The sequence below is a fragment of the Oncorhynchus keta genome, chromosome 4, assembly GCF_023373465.1.
Source record: "Oncorhynchus keta strain PuntledgeMale-10-30-2019 chromosome 4, Oket_V2, whole genome shotgun sequence".
Taxonomy (NCBI): Eukaryota; Metazoa; Chordata; class Actinopteri; order Salmoniformes; family Salmonidae; genus Oncorhynchus; species Oncorhynchus keta.
Genome location: NC_068424.1, coordinates 52138916 through 52161890, shown reverse-complemented (window position 1 = coordinate 52161890; position 22975 = coordinate 52138916). Strand labels below are relative to the sequence as shown.

The window sequence follows — 22975 nt, the reverse complement described above, 5'->3', positions numbered from 1 at the left end:
CCACATAATTTATTTGCAAATTATGGTGGAAAATAAGTATTTGGTCAATAACAAAAGTTTATCTCAATACTTTGTTATATACCCTTTGTTGGCAATGACAGAGGTCAAACGTTTTCTGTAAGTCTTCACAAGGTTTTCACACACTGTTGCTGGTATTTTGGCCCATTCCTCCATGCAGATCTCCTCTAGAGCAGTGATGTTTTGGGGCTGTTTCTGGGCAACACGGACTTTCAACTCCCTCCAAAGATTTTCTATGGGGTTGAGATCTGGAAACTGGCTAGGCCACTCCAGGACCTTGAAATGCTTCTTACGAAGCCACCCCTTCGTTGCTCGGGTGGTGTGTTTGGGATCATTGTCATGCTGAAAGACCCAGCCACGTTTCATCTTCAATGCCCTTGCTGATGGTAGGCTTTGTTACTTTGGTCCCAGCTCTCTGCAGGTCATTCACTAGGTCCCCCCGTGTGGTTCTGGGATTTTTGCTCACCGTTCTTGTGATAATTTTGACCCCACGGGGTGAGATCTTGTGTGGAGCCCCAGATTGAGGGAGATTATCAGTGGTCTTGTATGTCTTCCATTTCCTAATAATGGAAGACATTTGATTTCTTCAAACCAAGCTGCTTACCTATTGCAGATTCTGTCTTCCCAGCCTGGTGCATGTCTACAATTTGGTTTCTGGTGTCCTTTGGCAGCTCTTTGGTCTTGGCCATAGTGGAGTTTGGAGTGTGACTGTTTGAGGGTGTGGACAGGTCTCTTTTCTACTGATAACAAGTTCAAACAGGTGCCATTAATACAGGTAACAAGTGGAGGACAGAGGAGCCTCTTAAAGAAGAAGTTACAGGTCTGTGAGAGCCAGAAATCTTGCTTGTTTGTAGGTGACCAAATACTTATTTTACACCATAATTTGCAAATAAATTCATAAAAAATCCTACAATGTGATTTTCTGGATTTTTTTCTCATTTTGTCTGTCATAGTTGAAGTGTACCTATGGTGAAAATTACAGGCCTCTCATCTTTTTAAGTGGGAGAAATTGCACAATTGGTGGCTGACTAAATACTTTTTTACCCCACTGTATAGTACTAATTGGTTATATCTGTGTCCATAAGTTTCTTGTAGATAGACCACATGGTTCAAGTGAAAATAGCCTAATTCATGAAAAAAGCATTTAGTCAACAATGGCATTATTTACAGAGGTGGAAAAAAGTACTCAATTGTCATACTTGAGTAAAAGTAGAGATATATTCATATAAAATTACTCAAGTAAAGTGAAAGTCACCCAGTCAAATACTACTTGAGTAAAAGTATTTGGTTTTAAATGTACTTAATTATCAAAAGTAAAAGTATAAACCATTTCAAATTCCGTATAATAAGCAAACCAGACTCTGCACAAATGTATTTTCTTTTTATATTGAGGGATAGCCAGGGGCACTGTCCAACACTCAGACATCATTTATAGTGAGTTTTTTTTTGTGAGTGCGCCAGATCAGAGGCAGAAAGGATGACCAGGGATGTTCTCTTGATAAGTGTGAATTGGACCATTTTCCTGTCAACATGTAACGAGTTCTTTTAGGTGTCAGGGAAAAAGTATGGAGTAAAAACTACATTGTTTTATTTAGGAATGTAGTGAAGTAAAAGTAACAGTTGGAAAAAATATAAATAGTAAAGTACAGATATCCCCAAAAATGACTTAAGTAAAAATACTTTAAAGTAGTACTTAAGCACTTTACACCACTAATTATTTTCAATGAACTCTGTCACTTCCTACAATTTACTTTTTCCACAACTGCCACCAGTTTGACGTTAAAACATTGACAGCAAATACATATTGACATACCAAAATAAGGGGGAAGAAATATATATATATAAACTGCTCAAAAAAATAAAGGTAACACATAAACAACACAATGTAACTCCAAGCCAATCACACTTCTGTGAAATCAAACTGTCCACTTAGGAAGCAACACTGATTGACAATACATTTCACATGCTGTTGTGCAAATGGAGTAGACAATAGGTGTAAATTATAGGCAATTAGCAAGACACCCCCTATAAAGGAGTAGTTCTGCAGGTGGTGACCACAGACCACTTCTCAGTTCCTATGCTTCCTGGCTGATGTTTTGGTCACTTTTGAATGCTGGCGGTGCTCTCATGGTAGCATGAGACTGAGTCTACAACCCACACAAGTGGCTCATCCAGGATGGCACATCAATGCGAGCTATGGCAAGAAGGTTTGCTGTGTCTGTCAGCGTAGTGTCCAGAGCATGGAGGCGCTATCAGGAGACAGGCCAGTACATCAGGAGACGTGGAGGAGGCCGTAGGAGGGCAACAACCCAGCAGCAGGACCGCTACCTCCGCCTTTGTGCAAGGAGGAGCAGGAGGAGCACTGCCAGAGCCCTGCAAAATGACCTCCAGCAGGTCACAAATGTGCATGTGTCTGCTTAAACAGTCAGAAACAAACGTCCGTGCAGGACGTTTGGCATTTGCCAGAGAACACCAAGATTGGCAAATTCGCCACTGGTGCCCTGTGCTCTTCACAGATGAAAGCAGGTTCACACTGAGCACATGTGACAGACGTGACAGAGTCTGGAGACGCCAAGGAGAACGTTCTGCTGCCTGCAACATCCTCCAGCATGACCGGTTTGGCGGTGGGTCAGTCATGGTGTGGGGTGGCATTTCTTTGGGAGGCCGCACAGCCCTCCATGTGCTCGCCAGAGGTAGCCTGACTGCCATTAGGTACCGAGATGAGATCCTCAGACCCCTTGTGAGATCATATGCTGGTGCGGTTGGCCCTGGGTTCCTCCTAATGCAAGACAATGCTAGACCTCATGTGGCTGGAGTGTGTCAGCAGTTCCTGCAAGAGGAAGGCATTGATGCTATGGACTGGCCCGCCCGTTCCCCAGACCTGAATCCAATTGAGCACATCTGGGACATCATGTCTCGCTCCATCCACCAACGCCACATTGCACCACAGACTGTCCAGGAGTTGGCAGATGCTTTAGTCCAGGTCTGGGAGGAGATCCCTCAGGAGACCATCCGCCACCTCATCAGGAGCATGCCCAGGCGTTGTAGGGAGGCCATACAGGCACGTGGAGGCCATACACACTACTGAGCCTCATTTTGACTTGTTTTAAGGACATTACATCAAAGTTGGATCAGCCTGTAGTGTGGTTTTCCACTTTAATTTTGAGTGTGACTCCAAATCCAGACCTCTATGGGTTGATACATTTGAATTCCATTGATCATTTTTGTGTGATTTTGTTGTCAGCACATTCAAATATGTAAAGAAAAATGTATTTAATAAGAATATTTCATTCATTCAGATCTAGGATGTGTTATTTTAGTGTTCCCTTTATTTTTTTGAGCAGTATATATATATATATATATATATATATATAAGTATATTTCATGCTGAAATCCTCGTATTAAACACCAATGGTATATTTAGGATAATGTTTTACAGGTTTGTCATTCAATAAAAAAAAATGTATTTAATTATTTCATATTTTACCTGTGATAAGGCCAGATAAAGGTTCAGAGATAATTAGACATTGTTAATAATCTGAAGTACCCAAAAGGGCCACTAGATGTCTAGTGATAGATTACATAAAATCCTTGAACGATACCAAATTCCAGTACTTTACTGGTAAACTTTGAATGTTTCCAAACCTTGTTGTGACATTTTTTAATTCCTCTGTTTTTTAAGCCTACCAGAATCCATTTCCCCCTTCCTGCTTCTGGCTGGTGCAGATACATCTTGCCTTGTCAGTCCCACTTATATTAAAACCAGCTGTGAGTGCAGACACGCACACACACACACAGTTGAGCACATAGACTGAGGACAAGCTACTGATACCACAGAGTCTGAGCTTGTCATTCTAAGTCAGTCAACCTTTCTGTACAGCCTGGTTAGACAGTAGTGTGGGAGAAAGCCAGACAGGATGCGTGAGAAAGTTGTTTCGGTGTGTGTCGCTGTCTGTCTGTGTGAAAGTGTGTACGTACACTTGTGCCTATTTTTTACAGCGTGTGCATTCCTCCGTCTCATTTTTTTTAATGCACGAAAACCCCACTCATGGTGGAGTTATAAGAGTTCAGTAGGCCAGTATGAAAACACACACACACATCCACCACACACATGCTCGCATGGCTTAAACTCACACAGCTGGGTGTGAATGAGTGTTCACACACTGACTGAAGCAGTCTTTCCCTTCTCTTCACTCCCTTCTCCAGCCATCCCCTCTTCTCCTAATTGGAAAAATGACACCAGTTCATGTGACTCCATTCGTTCCACATGAAAGGACCCACACTAGACAGAAGTCAAGGACGCGACGTGGACTTTGCCTTGGCATGTGGAGAGGGAAAGGGGTTTCAAATCAACATAGTCCTACTGTTTTCACAGCCAAGAAGTAGTGGCACCAATGTAGAACTGTGGAGGGAGCCACCCAGTCAACCACCGGGCATCGTTTTGCGACATCAATTTTTTTTTGTCAGTGGATTTTACCAGATGGTCCCTTGTCCCTTCATAAAATTCCACTGTAAAAGGGAACAATATACAGTTGAAGTCTGAAGTTTACATACCTTAGCCAAATACATAACATACGTTTTTCACAATTCCTGACATTTAATCCTAGTAAAAATTCCCTGTCTTAGGTCAGTTAGGATCACCACTTTATTTTAAGAATGCGAAATGTCAGAATTGTAGTAGAGATAATTATTATTTCATCTTTTACTTCTTTCATCACATTCCCAGTGGGTCAGAAGTTTACATACACTCAATTAGTATTTGGTAGCATTGCCTTTAAATTGTTTAACTTGGGTCAAACGTTTCAGGTAGCCTTCCACAAGATTCCCACAATAAGTTGGGTGAATTTTGTCCCATTCCTCCCGATAGAGCTGGTGTAACTGAGTCAGGTTTGTAGGCCTCCTTGCTCGCACACGCTTTTTCAGTTCTGCCCACAAATTTTCGATAGGATTGAGGTCAGGGCTTTGTGATGGCCACTCCAATAGCTTGACTTTGTTGTCCTTAAGCCATTTTGCCACAACTTTGGAAGTGTGCTTGGGGTCATTGTCCATTTGGAAGACCCATTAGCAACCAAGCTTTAACTTCCTGACTGATGTCTTGAGATGTTGCTTCAATATAGCCACGTCATTTTCCTCCCTCATGATGCCATTTATTTTGTGAAGCGCACCAGTCCCTCCTGCAGCAAAGCACCTCCTGCAGCAAAGCACCCCCACAACATGATGCTGCCACCCATGTGCTTCACGGTTGGGATGGTGTTCTTCGGCTTGCAAGCCTCACCCTTTTTCCTCCAAACATAACGATGGTCTTTATGGCCAAACAGTTCTATTTTTGTTTCATCAGACCAGAGGACATTTCTCCAAAACGTACGATCTTTGTCCCCATGTGCAGTTAGTAGTCTGTCTTTTTTATGGTGGTTTTGGAGCAGTGGCTTCTTCCTTGCTGAGTAGCCTTTCAGGTTATGTCGATATAGGATTCATTTTACTGTGGATATAGATACTTTTGTACCTGTTTCCTCGAGCATCTTCACAATGTCCTTTGCTGTTGTTCTGGGATTGATTTTCATTTTTCGCACCAAAGTACGTTCATCTCTAGGAGACAGAACGTGTCTCTTTACTGAGTGGTATGACAGCTGTGTGTTCCCATGGTGTTTATACTTGCATACTATTGTTTGTACAGATGAACGTGGTACCTTCAGGCGTTTGGAAATTGCCCCCAATTCCAGCCTCTTTGGATGAGTTGATCTGCTGAGGATAATAGGTTAGCCCTGGTGTTGACTTTTAGCAGTGGTATTAGTGATCATATTAGATGGAATAGTAATAGCAGAGTCTTCTAGGGGCTGCAGATCATAATACAAATAGCTCAAAGATGATGTGTGAATGAATATAGGGCCAGTTGATGTTTTTCTACAGTAACATTTTGCCATAGATTTGTTTGGATTTGGCTTGTGTGTGCTCATGGATTTGGCTTGTGTGTGCTCATTGTTAGAGCAGGGCGACTGGTCACTTTATGGGACTGGTTTCTATCCAAACTCTTAGTGAAATAAAATGAGAAAAAATAAGCTAGGAAGAAAAACATACAAAATAAATTATACAAAGAAAAGCTGTGCCAAAACTTGGTAACTACATGCCCTTCAGAATGGTTCAGAATCAGCTACTTCTCAGCCATCAAACAGCTCATGTAAAGTGATTAAATGTTGTTATCTTTGTGTTTGATTACACTTTAGTCATGCACATTAAGTTATTTTGGTTCATCAAAACAGTTTATCAGTTTTAATAAACCACATATTGTAAATCTATCTGATTTGTCTGCTCTGTGCCACCAAACAGATGATCTTTAAATATAGTGACAAGGATATAGATTCAGTATAGATATCCTGACAGCTGTTTACATAAATATTATCCAGACAGCTGTTGTCATTGGTTTACATAAATATTACCACAAAAAGAACATTGTTTACTTCTGACAAATGATTAATCATATTTCTCTCAGGCTTTGATCAGATGACATGCGTTACATCTCTGGTCTGCGGTCATGAATATGTATCTTTAATGACTTCCATTTGGTTCATGTTTGCATTTTCTCATCTCTCTGTTTTTCTTCCATGATGGTGATGATGATGGGGATGATGATGATTTGTGAATGGGTGGCTCTGGTTTCTGCATCTCCTCAGTGGCTCAGACAGTCGACTCCCTAGGCACCAGAAAGGTAAGTATTAGTAAGGAGTTGTTTGTTTGAAGTTTAGTGTCTATTTGTGTTTTGGATCACTGGACCAGAAGGGGAGGAGAGGTGACCTAATCTGGACGTGTGCCCATTCCTTTAACACATTTCGTCATTCACTGACCTACACAGTGGTGCCGTGAGATTTAACTGGACCATATGAAACTGGAATCAAACCGCCTGGCCAATGTGCTCTGTGACATCATTCAAACCAACTAATCACAGTTTGCGTGAGTATTTCAGAGCGTTTCCAATTGAAAATGTGAGCCTGTGCTGTGTGTGTGAGAAAGTACGTAATGAAATGCTTGTCTTTATACGTTTATACGTGTTTCCACAGTATCTGCAAACATCGGTGCTGTATTTCATTGATTGCCTTCATTGGGCTTCTTGTTGCTGTATACCCACATTAAAAAATACTACAGTTTACTATATAATACGAGAGTACTTACTATAGAATTCTATAGTGAACTGTAGTATACTATACTATACACTGTTGTATCCCTTGATCACGTGTAGTACCTACTATAGAATGTTGTTGTATACTGTAGAATACTATAGTAAATACTACAGTAAATAGTACAGTATTCGCTGTAGTGTTTGTACCAAATAAAGTCTGCAAAAACACTATAGTGAATACTATAGTATTTATACCATACTATACTATAGTATTTATACCATACTATACTATTTTTTAATGTGGGTGTGGCTCATTAAGGCATTTAGCAGCACATTGCAGTGCATTACAGTAGGTGGTGAGAGATCATAAGAAGTTCACTGTCAGCTGGGGGTATGATCCGGAGGTCTGCCCATTGCCAAACCCTGCCATTCTACACTAAATTACTGCTCTTATCCCCACTAATGTGCTCTCTTGGTAGGATTCCCAATGGTGATGGGGATTTAAATACCTGGCCCCTCGCCCACCACAGCTCTGCATGGATACAGCTGGGCTGCATGGTCTGCTGTAGGCATTATGATACTATTGATTATGTTGTATCACCGAACTCCAAACTACGATGAGAGTACCGGTGAGCCAAACTCCACCTGTTTGTTTTATATGGGATTCCCATCCAACATACAATGTATGGGGATCGCCTTGAGTCCACTGATGAACCCTTATGGATCCACAATGGATTGGTCTGTACCGGATCAGTCCGGTTCCATGAGGCCAGCACTACCAGCAGGTTGTGTGTGATCTGACTTTGCACTGACTGAGCGTATTGATTGCATAGGGTTAACACCGAGTGAAGACGTGGGCCGGCCTGACCTTGGCCTAGCTGAATCTGACACCTCAGCACCTCCATCAGAGGGAATCAAATGAGGGAGTGTAGGGAGCCCGAGGGTAAAAGGACAAGGTTAGACGTTACTTAAATCCACCCGCATTCACTAAAGTCCTGTGTTGCATTGTTGGATGTCCTCTGCAGTTTCCTTGTGTTACAGCCAAATAAAAGGGGGAAAAAACACCACTTGGAGGAAGAATAAAGAAAGTGAAAGGGTAGAGGATGGAAAGTGTCCCAAAAGAGAACAGAGTGAGAAAAAGAGAGTTGGAGAGGTGAGGATCAGGGGAGGGAAAGTGTCCCAAAAGAGAACAGAGTGAGAAAAAGACAGTTGGAGAGGTGAGGATCAGGGGAGGGAAAGTGTCCCAAAAGAGAACAGAGTGAGAAAAAGAGAGTTGGAGAGGTGAGGATCAGGGGAGGGAAAGTGTCCCAAAAGAGAACAGAGTGAGAAAAAGAGAGTTGGAGAGGTGAGGATCAGGGGAGGGAAAGTGTCCCAAAAGAGAACAGAGTGAGAAAAAGAGAGTTGGAGAGGTGAGGATCAGGGGAGGGAAAGTGATAGAAAGAGAACAGTGCTGAGAGCATGCTGCATCTCATTGCCCGAGTAAAGGGAGAAGACACTGTGCAGGATCCCTGAGGGTTCGGTCTCTATTCTTCATCTGTGTGCTATGCTGATTCCCTGTGCCTGGGTCTGGGTTGAAGAAGGATGATTCAGGGACTTGGGTCTCCATGGCTCAGCATGAGGCCCATATGTCTGTCACGTGAAGTCTGGGCAACTCATGAATAGAAACAGCAACAACAAAGAATTCAGCCATTCCTCCTTCCAGCACCACAACATAACACTCCCTCTTGCTTGTTGCTTGTCCCATGTACTGTTTACTCCAGAGCTATTTGTTTTTCCGTTTGATGCTCTCTCTCCAACCAGTCTCTTCGTTTACATCCTTCTACTTTGTTTTATTTACGACATCAACAGATGGATTTGATGAAGCCTTTTTGTTCGAGTACTTCAATTTGAACTATATTATATTCTGTGACGCCGTAGCTATTCACCTCCATGTGAACTAGCAGTGAGTGTTCATACCTCTGGTATCTGTCAGTCTGTCTGAGGGTTCTGTCCAGCTGGGCCTCAGAGACTGGGAAGCCAGCAGTGGCAGCGGGTGCAGGGAATCAGGATCCGGTGGTGCTGAGAGCAGCAACAAATAAAGGTCACGTAGACTCTATTGTTCTGCAGAGCTGCAGAGTCTATTATTTATTGTCAGCGGTTTCATATCCTGTTTTATTTTTTCATCCGACATCTCAGTTTATGGAGCCTGAGAGAGAGAGGGAGGACACGGATCCATGACCGTTTTGTGTGCTCTCTGAGTGTTTGTTGTGTGTGAGAGGGCATCTGTGAATCCCTGGGGAGTAAAACTCTTGAGTGAAACGTTGTCTGAGACATGGTGGAGCTGGTATACCAATGCTCTTTAAAGCAGACGGTCACTCTACTTGCTGCCAAGCCTCGGGCACATAGACTACATTAAAAAAGTCTGTGGACACCTGCTCGTTGAACATCTCATTCCAAAAGCATGGCCATTAATATGGAGTTGGTTCCCCCTTTGCTGCTTTAACAGCCTCCTCTCTTCTGGGAAGGCTTTCCACCAGATGTTGCAATATTGCTGCAGGGACTTGCTTCCATTCAGCCACAAGAGCATTCATGAGGTCAGGCACTGATGTTGGGAATAGGCCTGGCTCGCAGTTGGCGTTCCAATTCATCCCAACGGTGTTTGATGGAGTTGAGGTCAAGGGATTTTACAGGCCAATCAAGTTCTTCCACACTGATCTCAACAAACCATTTTTGTAGGGACCTCGCTTTGTGCATGGGGGCATTGTAGCCTTCCCCAAACTGTTGCCACAAAGTTGGAAGCACAGAATCGTCTAGAATGTCATTGTATGCTGTAGCGTTAAGATTACCCTCACTGAAACTAAGGGGCCTAGCCCTAGCTATAAAACACACTATGCATTGGGGCAGGTAGTATACGCCTGGCATCCACCAAATCCAGATTAGTCTGTCGGACTGCCAGATGGTGAAGCGTGATTCATCACTCCAGAGAACGTGTTTTCACTGCTCCAGAGTCCAATGGCGGCGAGCTTTACACCATTCCAGCCAATGCTTGGCATTGCGTATGGTGATCTTAGGTTTATGTGCGGCTGCTTGACCATGGAAACCCATTTCATGAAGCTCCTGTCAAACAGTTATTGTACTGACGTTGATTCCAGAGGCAGTTTGGAACTTAGTAGCGAGTGTTGCAACCGAGGACTGACGTGCTATGCGCTTCAGCACTCGACGGTCCCCTTCAGTGAGCTTGTGTGGCCTACCACTTCGCCGGCTGAGCCGTTGTTGCTCCTAGACATTTCCACTTCACAATAACAGCACTTACAGCTGACCGGGGCAGCTCTAGCAGGGCAGAAATTTGACAAACTGACTTGTTGGAAAGGTGGCATCCTATGACCGTGCCACTTTGAAAGTCACTGAGCTCTTCAGTAAGGTCATTCTACTGCCAATAATTGTCTATGGAGATTGCATGGCTGCGTGCTCGATTTTATACACCTGTCAGCAACGGTTGTGGCTGACATAGCTGAATCAACTAATTTAAAGAAGTGTCCACATACTTTTATATATACAGTGCATTTGGAAAGTATTCAGAGCTCTTGACTTTTTCAACATTTTGTTACGTTAGACTTTTTCAAAAATGGATTAAATAAAAAAAGATTCTCATCAATCTACACACAATATTCCATAATGTCAAAGCAAAAACAGGTTTATAGAAATTGTTGCGAATGTATAAAATGTTTTTAAAAAATCCCTATTCAGACCTATTGCTATGAGACTCAAAATTGAACTCAAGAGGAATCCTGTTTCCATTGATCATCCTTGAGATGTTTCTACAACTTCATTGGAGTTCACCTGTGATAAATTCAATTGATTGAACATGATTTGGAAAGGCACACACCTGTCTATATAAGGTCCCACAGTTGGTAGTGCATGTCAGAGCAAAAAATCAAGCCATGAGGTCGAAGCAATTGTCCGTAGAGCTCCGAGACAGGATTGTGTCGAGGCACAGATCTGGGGAAGGATACCAGAACATTTCTGCAGCATTGAAGGTCCCCAAGAACACAGTGGCCTCCATCATTCTTAAATGTAATATGTTTGGAACCACCAAGACTCCCGATAGAGCTGGCCGCCCGGCCAAACTGAGCAATCGGGGGAGAAGGGCCTTGGTCAGGGAAGTGACCAAGAACCCGATGGTCACTGACAGAGCTCCAGAGCTCCTCTGTGGAGATGGGAGAACCTTTCAGAAGGTTTACCATCTCTGCAGCTCTCCATTAATCAGGCCTTTATGGTAGAGTGGCCAGACGGAAGCCACTCCTCAGTAAAAGGAACATGACAGCCCGCTTGGAGTTTGCCAAGAGGCATCTAAAGGACTCTGACCATGAGAAACAAGATTCTCTGGTCTGATGAAATCAAGATTGAGCTCTTTGGCCTGAATGTCGTCACGTCTGGAGAAAACTTGCCTCCATCCCTACGGTGAATCATGGTGGTGGCATCATCATGCTGTGGGGATGTTTTGACTAGTCAGGATTGAGGGAAAGATGAACGGAGCAAAGTACAGAGAGATCATTGATGAAAACCTGCTCCAGACAGCTCAGGACCTCAGACTGGGGTGAAGGTTCACCTTCCAACAGGACAATGACCCTAAACACACAGCCAAGACAACGCAGGAGTGGCTTCGGGACAAGTCTCTGAATGTCCTTGATTGACCCAGCTAGAGCCTGGACTAGAACTTGATCAGACATCTCTGGAGAGACCTGAAAATAGCTGTGCTGCAACGCTCCCCGTCCAACCTGAAAGAGCTTGAGAGAATCTGCAGAGAAGAATGGGAGAAACTCCCCAAGTACAGGTGTGCCAAGCTTGTTGCATCATACTCAAGAAGACTCGAGGCTGTAATCGCTGCCAAAGGTACTTCAACAAAGTACTGAGTAAAGGGTCTGAATATGTATGTAAACATGATATTTCCGTTTGTTTAAGTCAAATAACTCACTCACACCTCATACCTACATGTACATAGGAAAATAGAAATGATGCACATCTGCATTGAAGCTGGGTTCTCAAGGAAAGTTGAAGAAGTGATTCAGGTCAGCCTGAAACTGAATTGATTGTTTTGGGTCACTTATAGGAACTGTTCCATATTATACGGTAGCTGGTTCGGATTTGGCCTCTGGCTGCAGGTTAAGCAGACTGAGTCCTGGAGGAGGTCTGTGGCTGCAGTCTGCAGACCTCTGTCATGCTGCCTGGGACCCTGCAGGCCAATGTGATTCAACGCCCTCTTATACACATGATTTATCCTCTCCATCTGTCCCTAAGGTGCCGGACGGACCTGTTTCACAAATGCTATTTAAACTCACAAATGCCTCGCTATTAACATTGCGTGTGTGAGAGATAGAGAGAGCAAGCAATAAAGAGAGAGAGTGCATGCTTAAATTGGCGCGTTTGTTAGTGTGGATAATCCAAGTGAATTCCCATCCAAGTGTCAGTGAGCCCAGATCTCTGTTGAATAAGAGCATATTTGATGTGGAAGAGCCAAGCGAATGGAGGGCTGAATGGAGGTTGAACTTCAACACAGAGACACACAGCTGCAGCCCGCCTGTCTTGGTCCTTGGCCTGGCCTTGGGCCTGCAACTCTGTTCGCCAGTCCCTCTCATAGTAATAATCACAGACGAGTGTTACCGCTCGGATCTTCTGCTCGCCGTCTGCAACCCTGCCAGCAGTCTGTGCAGCTTCACATAGTCTACACTAAAGCAGGAAGAGTGTGTAGATGGGAGACATTTATTGTAAACACTGCTTGTTTTACTGCTTTGGAGACAACATTTCTCAGATCTAAGTTTAGAAAGATGAAGGTTTTACTTCACAGGAGCCCTGTTTTCAAAATGTAATGGTTTGTTGGTCAGTCATGGTTGATAGATTTCTTGCTAGGTAAAGCATTCAGACTTAATGGTGAGGAAGTGACCGAAAAGCAGAGATGGACGTGGTTGTTTGTAAAGTTGACGATGACAGATACAGTGCTTTCAGAAAGTATTCATACCTCTTGACTTAATCCACATTTTGTTGTGTTACAGCCTGAATTCAAAATTGATTTAATAATTATTTTCTCTCACCCATTTACCCACAATACCCCATAATGACAGTGAAAACATGTTTGGATTGTACAATATCTGCACATTATTCTTTACAAAATTATTCAAGCTCTGTCAAGTTGGTTGTTGATCATTGCTAGACAGACAATTTCAAGTCTTGCCATGGATTTCCAAACCGATTTAAGTCAAAACTGTAACTAAAGCCACTCAGGAACATTCAATGTCATCTTGGTAAGCAACTCCAGTGTATAGTTAGACTTGTATTTAGGTTATTTCACTGCTGAAAGGTGAATTTGTCTCCCAGTATCTGTTGGAAAGCTAGGAAAACCTGGTTCAACTGGTTTAGCTATATTCTGTTAATTTTTATCCCCATAAAACTCCCTGGTCCTTGCCGATGACAGGCATACCCATAACATGACGCAGCCACCACAATGCTTGAAAATATGAAGAGTGGTACTCAGTGATGTGTTGTGTCAGATGTGCCCCAAACATAACACATTGTATTCAGAATATGAAGTTAATTTCTTAGCCACATTTTTTGCTGTTTTACTTTAGTGCCTTATTGCAAACAGGATGCATGTTTTGGAATATTTTTATTAAGTACTGACTTCCTTCTTTTCACTCTGTGATTTAGGTAAGTTATTTAGGTAAGTTACATTATTATTGCACACAGAGTGAGTCCATGCAACTTAATGTGATTTGTTAAGCAAATTTGTACTTTTTAATTTATTTAGGCTTGCCTGTAACGGTATTCGTCGTCTGAAGAAGAGGACTCATCGGACCAAAGGGCAGCGTGGTAAGTGTTCATGCTTTTTATTGGAACTGAACACTATAACAAAGAGCATAACCAAAACAGAATTGAACTACCCACAAAAACCATGTTGGAAAAAGCTACCTAAGTATGGTTCCCAATCAGAGACAACGATAAACAGCTGTCCCTGATTGAGAACCATACCCGGCCAAAACAAAGAAATACAAAAACATAGAAAAAAGAACATAGAATGCCCACCCAAATCACACCTTGATCAAACCAAAATCGAGACATAAAAAGCTCTAAGGTCAGGGCGTGACATTGCCATAACAAAGGGGTTGAATATTTTTGGACTCAAGACATTTCAGCTTTACATTTTATTAAATTTGTACACATTTCTAAAAACATAATTCCACTTTGACATTATGGGGTATTGTGTGTAGGCCAGTGACACACAATCTCAATGTATTCCATTTTCAATTCAGGATGTAACACAACAAAATGTGGAAAAAGTCAAGTGTGTGAATACTTGAATAGCTTAAGGCTCTGTATGGCTCTGAATGTAGCTGTGTGGTGGTCACATCCAGTACACTGTCTAACTCCTCTCCCATTTTCTTTTCTCTCTCTCATCCGCTCCCTCTCTACTTTCTTCTTCTCCCCCTGTTGGGACTATTTGAAAGGCAGCAGCCTCCGGATGTGATGGAAATGGGACCGCTGAATAAACTGTCTTTAAATCCATCACTTTTAAGTGTATAGATACCCCAAAACACAACCCCACACACACACACTGCAATTGTTTCATAGTTGCACAGAGTGAGACATGTATATGGTGTGTTTCTTTTGTTGCTGGTACAGAATCGTTATCACTAACCCCAACAGCCTTGAAAATGATTGCCTTTTGATTTTTTTAAGCTTCTCCCAAATAGATTCCTGCTGTCGGAGTTGAGGCTGATGTTTTTCTACGTTTTCCTTAGCACTGTATGTGGTGTTTAAAAAAATCGTATTATAAACAGACAGGCATTAGCACCGATTTCGTGATCAGCCCATTCTTGCCGGCGCTGATCCTCTTGGGAGGTCTGTCAGTTGGCTATCGATACCACCAGGTAAGCTTGCAATTAAACAATTGTCGTTGCAGTGTTGTTTTCACAGGGATAGTGTGTGGCTGATTGAGATATTTGGAACCGTAAATATCCGAGCCACCTCCCATCGGTTGGATTTATAGACCTCAATCAGCGATGGATTCAAATCTGGTCACATCAATAGCTTCAATAAAGTAATGGATCAGAGATGAGGCCTGCTGGAATCCCATTAGGCCTCTGCTGTTGCCTCATCTCCCTCCAGGGAACAAAAACACAGGTCAGGCCCATGGCGGAGCAGCAGTGAGAGTATTATGCTCCTCTGAAATGAGTTCCATGGCATTCTCTGCCACACGGTAAGTGGCTTAGATCGGAGGCCTGTTTCTGACACTGGGAGTGAGGGAGTGCTTTGTTTCCATCCGATACGTGGTGTTTAAAGGATTAAGCGTGGGCTTCGGAGAGGCTCGCCTTTCTTTGAGGTCTCTGATTACTTTAAAGCCCCATCCGTCTACACATCCACTGTTTTAGGGCCCGGGGACCAGAACAGGCTGCCTAGTCCTTCCCAAGTCGAGAGGAAATAAAGTTAATATAAAAGTCTGCCTGCCAAAACCTCAGTGAATTCCTGATGAGGGAAAGAATGCTGCAGGAAAAGAAGCCACATTCCCGTTCTTTCTATTTTTTCCCTCACTCCTTCCCTTTTTTGATAAACATGAATACTTCCCTGTGCCGTCCCTCCCTCCTCTTCACTCAGCTCCTCATTCACTTGCACAGTTCTGTCAGAGACTAGGAGAACCATGAAATCCCTCACGTCCAGATCTCTGGCAGAGAGAGATGTTGAAAAAGAAATAATTCCACTTGCATTTGAGATCTCAGTAATAGTTAAACACAACACTGATAGTTTGTTTATCCATTGTTGGAAAGTTTAATCTGTCTTACTGAAGTCAGAAGAGAAATATAACTGGGTAAGTAAGTAGGATAGGGTGTGTCGAGGGCTTGTGCAGAGTGATTGACTGAAACTGGTCTAGAGTGTTGCAGAGGAAATGTCTTGTTAAGGAGCTTCAGAGATGTTAAGCTGACTGCTGGTTGTTTTCCCTCATGTGATTAATGTCAGTTGATTATCTCTGGTTGGGGGCAGCAGAGTAGAGCTGATTAGATCTACAGCTGCAGATAGGACCGAATGGTCTGGCAGCAATCGTCTTATCTCTGTTTGCCAGATTTGGGTTTGGAGTATCTCCATTGAACACACACACACAGAGAGAGAGTGTGTGATATTGTGAGTGTAGTATTTGTGTGTGTCACCTTTTATTGTTTATTTCACTTTTGTTTATTCATTTCACTTGCTTTTGCAACATGTGTTTTCCATGCTAATAAAGCCCCTTGAGTTGAATTGAGATAGAGGGGGTTTCTGCATGACTTGTATTTCTTCCTCAAGTCTTCCCTCACTGTATTGTGGAACTAATTGGGAGTGAAAGGTGAGTTGAAGTACACACACATATTTCCCCACTCACCCCACATGAGTTCCAGTGTGTGGTCACTAGATGATCTGCCTGTCATTGAGACTGTTCGGTCACCTGGCAACCTCCATTGTTCCAGTGGGAGTGCCTCCAGAGAGGGGAGAGCAGGGGGGGGGGGGGCAGGACATTCCATTGAGGACTCAGGTGCCACCCTCTGCCAGGCTCATAGCTCTGTAGTGTGTATGTGCTGAAAGACAGGTGTGCTGGTACGCTGTGCTCTCCGAGCCTTGAAGGGAAAAACCCGCACCACATCCATTGAGGCATGTCTGCCTGAACTTCTTACTCATAGGGACATGTGCAGGTTTGAAGATGAAGACAACAGAGCTAAGCTTCTCAATAACACTCTGAAATATACAGTGCCTTCGGAAAGTATTCGCACCTCTGGACTTTTTCCACATTTTGTTGTGTTACATCCTGAATTTAAAATGGATTTAATAATGTCCACTGGCCTCCACACAATACCCCATAATGTGAAAGTGGAATTATGTTTTTAGAAATGTTTACAAAATAATTCAAAATGAAATGCTGAGTCAATAAGTATTCAGCCACTTTGTTATGGCAAGCCTAAATAAGTTCAGGAGTAAACAAGTCACGTATTAAGTTGCGTGGACTCACTCTGTGTTTTTGAATGACTACCTCATCTCTGCACCCCACACATAAAATTACCACAAAGACCAGGGAGGTTTTCCAATGCCTCGCCTAAAAGGGCACCTATTTGTAGAAGCAGACATGGTCCTTCTGTAGCACAGTTGGTAGAGCATGGCGCTTGTAACGCCAGGGTAGTGGGTTCGATTCCCGGGACCACCCATACGTAGAATGTATGCACACATGACTGTAAGACGCTTTGGATAAAAGCGTCTGCTAAATGGCATATATTATTATTATTATATTACATTGAATATCCCTTTGAGCATGGTGAAGTTATTAATTACACTTTGGATGGTGTATCAATACACCTGGTCATTACAAAGATACAGGCGTCCTACCTAACTCAGTTGCCGGAGAGGAAGGAAACTGCTCAGGGATTTTATCATGATGCCAATGGGGACTTTAAAACAGTTATAGAGTTTAATGGCTATAATAGGAGGAAACTGAGGATTGATCAGCAATAATGTAGTTACTCCACAGTACTAACCTAAATTGCAGAGTGAAAAGAAGGAAGTTTGTACAAATAAAGAAATACTCCACATCATGCCTCTTTATTTACAATAAGGCACTAAAGTAAAACTGCAAAAAATGTGGCTAAGAAATTAACTTTAAGTCCAAAATCCTAGAGGAAAACCTGGTTCAGTCTGCTTTCCAACAGACACTAGGAGACAAATTCACCTGTCAGCAGGACAATAACCTAAAACACAAGACCACATCTACACTGGAGTTGCTTTACCAAGATGACATTGACTGTTCCTGAGTGGCCTAGTAACAGTTTTAACTTAAATCAGCTTGAAAATCTATGGCAAGAAAATGGCTGTCTAGCAATGATCAACAAACTACCAACTTGACCTAGCTTGAAGAATTTTTAAAATAATAATGTGCAAATGTTGTACAATCCAGGTGTGCAAAGCTCTTAGAGTCTTACCCATTAGCATTGGGAGGAGGGGGGCTGTCATATTGATGTTGGGGTTGCTTGTCACAATCTGACAACCATCCCCATTGTAACAATATACCCAGTAAGCTAAATTACATCGAAAAGAAGTTTGGATAGCACAGTACAGTCCAGTACAGTTTAATCTAGGAGAGCAAAGCAGTGTACAGTACAGTTGCATTTAATTCAGTAGAGTAGAATACAGTATATTAGAGTGCAGTGCAGTACAGTGCAGCACAGTACCATTGAATTCAGTATAGGACAGTAGAGCAAAATAGAGAACAGGACAGTAGAGTTTAATTCAGTAGAGTACAGTACAGTTTAGTTTAATTCAGTAGAGTACAGTAGGATATAATACAGTACATTTTTGGTGCATTTCAATACAGGATTTACCCCAGTGTTTTATCCAAAACATTTTACATAATAATGACTGATTGTAAAACCTTAACACCTTCACACAAAGCAATAGTTTTGATTATGCAAAGGTTATTTATTCAGCTTTTCACAAGTCCTCACAGTCAGCCCTAGCTATGGAAACCCTAGTTTAACATAAGGGTGTACTGTACACACTAATGTAACAATGGTGTTATAGTTGAAAAGCAGCCTATGTAGGCTTACTCTACCCTACTGTGCTGTATCCTACTCTACTGTACTCTACTGTACTACTTTACTGTTCTGCACTCTACTGTACTCTGCTGTGCTCTTACTATGCTGTACTCCACTGTGCTGTTCTGTACTCTACTGTACCGTTCTGTACTCTAATGTACTCTGCTGTCCTCTACTGTACTGTGTACTGTGTTGTCCAAAATTGTAAAACATAAACATCTATGATTGGTTCTGACCTGCTTGTCAAAATGGTGAATCACGCAACTCAGACTGAGAGTCAACAACATTCACACACACTCACACACACACCTGTTCCTGTTTGGGAAAGCATTCCTTTTTTTCAACAAACACATGTTTTTTTCATCCTATCAATGTATAAAACTTTTATCCAAATATCAGATGGTTACTGTTGTTGGTTTTTATGAAGCATTGATATGATGATTTGATATATAGCCATCTATAGCCGGCTTCCACCCGGTTACGCAACACTGCACCTTAGAGGCTGCTGCCCTATTTACATAGACTTGGAATCATTGCCCACTTTAATAATGGAACACTAGTCACTTTAATAATGTTTAAATAATGTTTACATACTGCTTTACTCATCTCATATGTATATGCTGTATTCTATTCTGCTGTATTTTAGTCAATGCTCAATCCAATCTTTATATATTTCTTAATTAAATGATTTTACTTTTACATTTGTGTGTATTGTTGTGAATCTTTTTTAAATACTACTGCAATGTTAGATGCTACTGCACTGTTGGATATAACACAAGCATTTCGCTACACCCGCAGTAACATCTGCTAAATATGAGTACGTGACCAATACGATTTGATTTGATTTGAGTGGTGGAAGAACTACAATGTCAAAGCAAATATTATTTTATTTTTGTATTTGTGTTAGAAATGATTGATTATTATGTTAGGTAGCAATATTGTTCAATAAATAAAGGCTTTACTTTTACTAAAACATTGTAAATTGTTTAAATTGTTGCTGACAAACAAATTGTGTGACAATCAACCTCGGGAAGTGTTTAATAGCTGTGTTTAATGGCTTATAACTCCATGTTGGAATAAGATATGAGGGTAAAAACTAACCCCATTTCAACCCAATATTTCTCCTGATATTGAAAATGTCCATGTACAATATACTGTACTGGTGCTGAGAAATACACTAATTAGTGTGACAACCAACCCCGGTCTCCTCTACATGTTGTGATGACAACTTGTTTGATTATTTTCCAATATGCAGCATGACACATTGGGCAGAGGGAAGAGGAGATAGGATAGAAAGGCTAGCACAGGAAATACATCTCTACCAAGTCATGTTACAGAGGTTTCAAGTGCCTGCAGATGACCAACATATCTGAAACCACATCTGCGTGGCTCAAAAAGTTATTGAGCTACAGTAGCAGTTCATGTCTGAATGGCACTTCTGGATTCTCCTTGGTATCACTCAGCACTCGCTAAACTCACATTGAAATAGCACTCCACCATGAACAAATTGGCATATGCTCATTGTCCTCCATGGTGAGATTCTAGACATGCCAACTGTGCTTGAAACTCTGTTTGCTGAATGCTTTGGCAGGATTCCTTGAAGACATACCCCAGAATGATGTCTGTCATTATGAATTCAGATCATTGAAACAAAGGAGGACTTGTACTATTCAAAATCGGATGGCATGGCTTTCTAGGGAGGGACAGTTGCTGTACAGAAAGATTCAAAGACCAGTTGATGTTTTTATAAATATTCCTTCTATAACTGCAGCTCATGCCTAAAGCCTGTTTTTAGGAAGAAAAACTTATGTCACTGAGCAATGCGATACTGGTGTATTTTTTTTTTTATCATGACGCTACTGTGACAGGAAAAATACATATTTATATGGGGGAAAGTGCTGTGTTATGTGCACTGTGGAACGAGGTACATTTTTATTGCCAAGCCATGAAAGATGTTGTCATAGTTTTGGCTTAGCTTCATTTAGTTTAATAGGCGTCAATGCTGAAGATTTTAACATAATGGAATAGAAGTTGCATCAAAATAACCGCACTCAAAGTAATTAAGCATCGTAGCCCTCCCCTCATCTTTTGAAATGCTGAATGGGAGTCCCATAAACAAAAGATCTTTGTACTTTCCTCCTAATACACATTCAGGATCTCATCTAGTGACCCTGTGAGGCAAATTGATAACAAACTTCCATCTGGCTTTGTAATGAAAACAGTGGAAAACTACATTGATTCTGTCCATTTAGATGTCCTGCTGGTTATGTTTTGACCTGACCGGGTTGACCCATAGACTTGGGGTTGACCTCACTAGATTAGACCACCAGATCACCCTCAGGTTTCCATGGCTGCAGCCCAAACACAGAGATTAGGCTTGTTAGGGCTAGAGGTTGGTGTGGAGTGATAGGATACAGTTTTAGGACAGGTTCCAAGTCTAACAAACTCTCGCCTCCACACCCTTCACCATGCCTGAGCTGGTTAAGGACTCATCTCCTATCCTTAAAATTGATTCTAGCTTGCATTCTCTATTGCTGTTTTGCTAACTGTGTTTTCCCATTACTTCCTGCTCACTCTGCTTATGCTGCCAAACGGAGGATGACCTCATGCAGAGGGGGAAGTGGGGCTGGAGACGTACCATCTAGGTCCTGCAGGAGGACCGGGGACCAGCGGGAGGAGCTGGTACAGGGACCAGTGGAGGCTGATGAGGGGAGGACGGCTCATAATAATGGGTGGAACAGAGTGAATGGAATGTCATAATTCCGCTCCAGTCATTACCACGAGCCTGCCTTCCCCAATTACGGTGCCACCAACCTCCTGTGAGGGAGAGACGGAGAAAGGCACAGAAAGAGAGTGGGGAGAAAGGGATCAAGTGATTTATTCGAAGCTGTACATTCAAGCGTCACATGACATGGAAAAAAACCTTGGCCAACATCACAACGAATGAGAATCCACATAAAAGTTTAGAAAACAAATTTCATTGTGGTCTTCATGAAACGAAGACCGAGGTAGTGACGTAGAAAAGAGAACCATAAAATCCTGGAGTGCTGGAGTGAGGGCAGAAAGGGGACATTGTTTGTGTTCACAGCTCACCACTCTTAAAGAATTACATACTGGAGGCTCTGAATTCCAAGGAGTACGTTGAGAATTGTGAGTGACAAGCGGGCTCAGGCGGCCATTGTCATGAAAGGTTCATTCTACTGTTGTGAGGCCCAGATCACTGGCTTGAATCTGAACCCAATTACTGGATTAAAGAGTACAGAGAAATCCCTGTGATCCTCTTAATAATCCCTGTTTGCTTGGAGAACTGTCGTGGGGCCGGGCTGAGTGATTACACAAGGTCTGAGCCCCTGGGCCTACCACGATGGCACAACATGGGCAGAGAGAGAGAGAGAGAGAGAGAGAGAGAGAGAGAGAGAGAGAGAGAGAGAGAGAGAGAGAGAGAGAGAGAGAGAGAGAGAGAGAGAGAGAGAGAGAGAGAGAGAGAGAGAGAGAGAGAGAGAGAGAGAGAGAGAGAGAGAGAGAGAGAGAGAGAGAGAGAGAGAGAGAGAGAGAGAGAGAGAGAGAGAGAGAGAGAGAGAGAGAGAGAGAGAGAGAGAGAGAGAGAGAGAGAGAGAGAGAGAGAGAGAGAGAGAGAGAGAGAGAGAGAGAGAGAGAGAGAGAGAGAGAGAGAGAGAGAGAGAGAGAGAGAGAGAGAGAGAGAGAGAGAGAGAGAGAGAGAGAGAGAGAGAGAGAGAGAGAGAGAGAGAGAGAGAGAGAGAGAGAGAGAGAGAGAGAGAGAGAGAGAGAGAGAGAGAGAGAGAGAGAGAGAGAGAGAGAGAGAGAGAGAGAGAGAGAGAGAGAGAGAGAGAGAGAGAGAGAGAGAGAGAGAGAGAGAGAGAGAGAGAGAGAGAGAGAGAGAGAGAGAGAGAGAGAGAGAGAGAGAGAGAGAGAGAGAGAGAGAGAGAGAGAGAGAGAGAGAGAGAGAGAGAGAGAGAGACTGTAATCTCTGTAATATCCAATAGAACTCACCTCTGTTTGCCCATAGGGAAAAGCTTATAAGATATGAGCAGGGTGTTTGTACAGTATGGACATGCAGGCTTTGTCTTGTGCCTACCACGGCAGACCATTTCCATGGAAATGTGATGTATGCCTACTCACATATACTCAGTGTGAACTCACTCATCTGGAATCTTTACTGTTTCCTACCAGGTGGCTCTGCTTTGCCTCAAACTCTGACTGCCATAAGTAATAAAACATATTAGCGAACCTAAAACACAAAACAGTCAAG

General features: G+C 42.5%; 1 protein-coding gene across 1 annotated transcript in view; it reads left to right on the top strand.

Moving 5' to 3' along the window:
- LOC118377620 (sorting nexin-12) overlaps positions 1-22975 on the top strand; it is a 133938-nt gene that overhangs the window by 44198 nt on the left and 66765 nt on the right. The window lies entirely within an intron of this gene.